General features: G+C 40.3%; 1 long non-coding RNA gene across 1 annotated transcript; it reads left to right on the top strand.

The window, feature by feature from the left end:
* The first annotated feature begins 200 nt into the window (after positions 1-200).
* On the top strand, positions 201-4,047 carry LOC119563880. The gene is made up of 3 exons (XR_005222635.2): positions 201-871; positions 2,383-2,460; positions 2,880-4,047. It is a non-coding gene; the product is annotated as an uncharacterized LOC119563880 (long non-coding RNA).
* The last annotated feature ends 285 nt before the right edge of the window (positions 4,048-4,332 follow it).

Here is a 4,332-nt window from a genome sequence, read left to right as displayed (position 1 = left end):
GCATCCGATGAAGTGAGCTGTAGCTCACGAAAGCTCATGCTCAAATAAACTGGTTAGTCTCTAAGGTGCCACAAGTACTCCTTTTCTTTTTACGAATACAGACTAACACGGCTGTTACTCTGAAACCTCCAATTTAAATCCTTCAAGTTATTTTCACCCCTGGGTGGTGGTGAATCACACTCTAAGAGGGGTAGCTCTGTTTGAGATTTCATTAAAGCAGAATGATCTTACCTTGAAACTGGTAAGTTTGTGCAATTACACCAAAAGCACTAACAGATGGGGAAACTGAGGCATGGTCCACACAGGAATGTCAGGACAGAGATAAGCTGACTGTGTGACAGATGTCCAACTTGATACAGCCTGGTCTTGATTCTTCAGAAATGCTGTGTCCCCAGTTCCAATTGGTATTCTATTGTTCAACAGTGCAATTAATCATGATTAAATTTTTACCGTGATTAATTTTTTTGAGTTAATCGTGTGAGTTAACTGTGATTAATTGACAACCCTAGTATAGTGTCACTGAAGTTAGTGGTTATACCAGTGTAAAACTGGGGTACATTAGAGGGGAATAGCCACAAGAAATTTTGAGTTTGACTCTTTTGATGGCCTTGGACCTGCCATTACATCTCATCATATCCTCATGTCTAAAAGGGGTACTAAAGTGTGTTGTGAGAATTAATCAATCAATGGGTGTAACCTTGTGATTTTTTTTTTTTTTCTTTTTAGGTGAGTTGGAAGATTTTTGCTTCCTCACTTACAGAGTCTGGTCTAACTCAAAAGACATCCAGTTTTGTAGCACTTTGCAATCTATCAAGTGAATTTCAGGAGAAGAAATATGGAGGAGTCAGTGTTTAGATTTGGCTTGTCTGAGGTTGGTATGTTGTCAGAAGGACACAAATTTAAGTATTCTCATTTGAAGAAAATAAGAGGCTACACTTCTGTAAATGAGAATATGACATGGTCTCATGATTTGACCAGAGGGCCGGGAGCCAGGAGTTAAAATACTGGCTTTGGTACTGACTCCTTTTCTGGTCATTGGCTGGTCACTTAACAGCTCTTCCTCAGTTTCCTCAACTGTATAATGGGATTATTATCTAGCTCGTGGGGGTTTTGTGTAGATTAAAGCACTTTTGTTAAAATACTTTGCATTCTTCAAGTCTCTGTAGAATGGGGATGTTGCTGTATATTCATGTAATCAGGAGAGACACCAAATTTGAGGCAGTAGTTCCCTGTAAATGTCATAAGTGGAAAAGTTATAGAAAGAGAAGACTATACTAGTGCGCTAGGTAGTTAGGACTGTTGTCCTCTTTTAATCTGAATTAATTTGTTACCCATTATCTCCTCCAAAAATGCACTCTAGAGATAACTGTACTTACAGCCCTAGTGCTTGTCTTCCTTGTACATTACAGGCATAAATTGTGAAGCTTTTAAAATGATAGATGGCCAAAATTAACTGCAGTGATAGAGAATCTTCTTTCTGAATGATATTTGACTACATAACACTAAAAGTTATGTAAAGTTAACAGTAATATGAGTTGCATCTTCTATTGCAGTAGCACAGAGCCTTGGAGAAACAAAAATATTTTTAAAAAGTACACACATTATTGTCAACAATTTATATCAAACTTGGTGCACAAAACAAAAGCCAGCTTCTATGCATGGCAAATAACTTTTTTTCCCTGGTATTTGTTAGTATCTTTCAATCTGTAACCAAGGAGTCTTCCTACAGAGACCAATGGGAGCAATGGCTCTGGGTGTGACTTTGTATAGCAGAGCCCTAAGAGGTCATCAGCAAGCAGTGAGGCCTTGTCTATGCTAGAAAAGATTTTGCACTTTAACAATACTGGTATAGTTAAATCTGCAAAGCCCCCTACTGTGGATGCAGTTATACCAGCATAAAAGTGCTTATTCCAGGCTGGGAAGCAAAATAAGGTACACTAGTTTAACTGCTTCCACTCTTGCACTTACATTGGTATAACTATATAGGTAAAAAATTGCATCCCTAACCAAAGGTTAAATCAGTATAAATTTTTCTAGTGTAGACGAGACCTAGTAAGTCCTGACTCAGTTTTCACAGATGCCCGAGGGAAGGAAACGCTATAAAGTCAGCTACTGGGGAGAGTGCGGGGGGCTGAACTAAAGGGAGAATGCCTTGTGGAGGAAGGTTTTCTATCCGGCCACTTTGGTGCTCAGGTCATGCTCAAGTGTTGGGTACTTCTTGGCTTGATTTCTGGTCATGTAAAATTAGTGTTTTTGTTTTCGCAGCTATTGTGCTCTGAAGGGGGAAGAGAAACACAGGTGGCTTGAGTTATATTTGTCTGTTCAACCAGTTGAATCACTCCACCAGCTTACACTTGTTTCCTTAACTTCTGTTTTTTCCAGGAGCATCTTCATGCAATGGGCCTGAACACATTTCACCAACACAAGTGAAGTAAGCCACAGGAGTACAAGCCCTGTAAGGTAAGGAAAATCAGTATATTACAGACTGGAATATTGAAGCATGGAGGCCAAGTGACTTACCCAGGATCAGAGTATTCCTAAATTCGAATTTTCATCTTCTGTGACTGTCCAGGGCTTTATAAACAAAGTCCTGCTCAACTCCATTTAACATGTCATTTACATTGGTAAATCCTTATAGCTTTTATTCAGAAAGGTAGTCCCACTGTAGTCACTACCGTAGTCACTATGTAAAGCTGTAGGATCAAGTATATGGATCGCTTTCAGCTTTAGAACGTCTTTAGCTTATGAAACAACAAGGTTGCTTCACAAGGTAGCATGGCTGAAAACTAAGGATTACTACATTGGAAGCCAATCGGGTATATTAGAGACAGTAATTGAGTAGATTATTTATAAGGCCTGTTTTCTGACCTTCCTTACAGAAACGGAATAAAGAGGGAGACCATAACTGCCTATTCCTAAATGAGTCAGAACAGTAGCAGAGACCATCATTTTTCACCAAAAGAAAATATACCATTCAACACTCATAAACCTCAGTATGCTGCCTGCTCACAAGAACAAAGCAGACAAGTACCTGGTAATACTCCATTTAAAATACAAGTAAGCCACACTATTTTACCTGCCTTTCCAGTTTACTTGGATGTGGGTTTCTTCTATATGCTTGAAAGAGACTACAGGTCACAACTCTGTCCTGACAAACTCTAGCAGACTACTCTGCTCGAGACAAAGTAGCAGAAACACCATGACAATAAAATTCTGGTATTGGCATCTTGACCCTTTGTTTCAGGAACGTGAAATAAAACAGTGACAAAACAATTGTCTGGTGCAGTTTCAAGGTGGGGAACAGCCAACATGTCTTTGGGTAGGGAAGAAAACAATGACTAAATTTCTGTAATCGTATGTAATCTTCTGTTAAGTACAGTGTGCCTTCAGAGGCCATGTTCACACTTATTTATATTTGGATATGGATGCTAGATGGAAGTGGAAAAAATAAAAAAAGGAGTGTCTGCTTTGGTAGCCAATCCTATGAGTATTTAGTGATCCTGCAAGTAGTTGACCATAGGCCATGTGGGCAGGGCTGTCAAGGTGTTCCGACTTTGATTTCTGGTTGACACACACTGCAAAAGCCACTGTTCCAAGAGAGTGAGATATTTTCAGAAATGTTTTAAAAATAAGGCCAAATGAGAGCTCACTCAAAATAAGAATCTCAGCAGGTCTTTCTTTGTGGTTTGTCTGCCTATCTTAGGTGTTTATATTGCCCCCATCACCATAGTATCTGAGAACTTCACAGTCCTTCATATGTTTAGCCTCACAACACCCACGTTTTACAGATGTAGAACTGAGGCACAGAGACTTGCCTATGATACATAGGGAGACTGTGACAGAGCAGAGACTTGAACCCAGGCCTCTGGAGTCCTCAGCTAGTGCCCTATTCAGTGGGTCATCCTTCTTTATTTGGTTAGTATGCTGACCCCAAAGACCTGCTACATAATATCTTGTGACCACCAGAGACTCATAACAGCAGATTATCCTGGGCCTGATCATGCTCCTATTCTAGCAATCTGAGTCTGGGATCATGCCTGATGTTTCATGACGAGTAGGACGGCAGATTTGTCACATCATTTTTTTTTAAATAAAAAATCACAGAGAAGTTGTGGTAAATTTAATGAAAGTCATGGGTTTAGTGACTGCTCAGTGATTTTTTTATGAAAAAATGCACTGGCAAATGAGGGGGGTACTGCCTACCTGAAACAGCATCCTCCATCCTGGCACCGCAACCCCAATCATGGCCTCGGTGGGGCCAAGGGTTGTGGGGGTGAGAGCACAGCTGGAGAGTGAGCCTGCCCCACATTCACCTCAAGCAGCAGCGGCTCC

The sequence above is a fragment of the Chelonia mydas genome, chromosome 17 (assembly GCF_015237465.2).
Source record: "Chelonia mydas isolate rCheMyd1 chromosome 17, rCheMyd1.pri.v2, whole genome shotgun sequence".
Taxonomy (NCBI): Eukaryota; Metazoa; Chordata; order Testudines; family Cheloniidae; genus Chelonia; species Chelonia mydas.
Note: the sequence above shows the minus strand (reverse complement) of the source record. Positions and strands in the feature narration are given on the sequence as shown.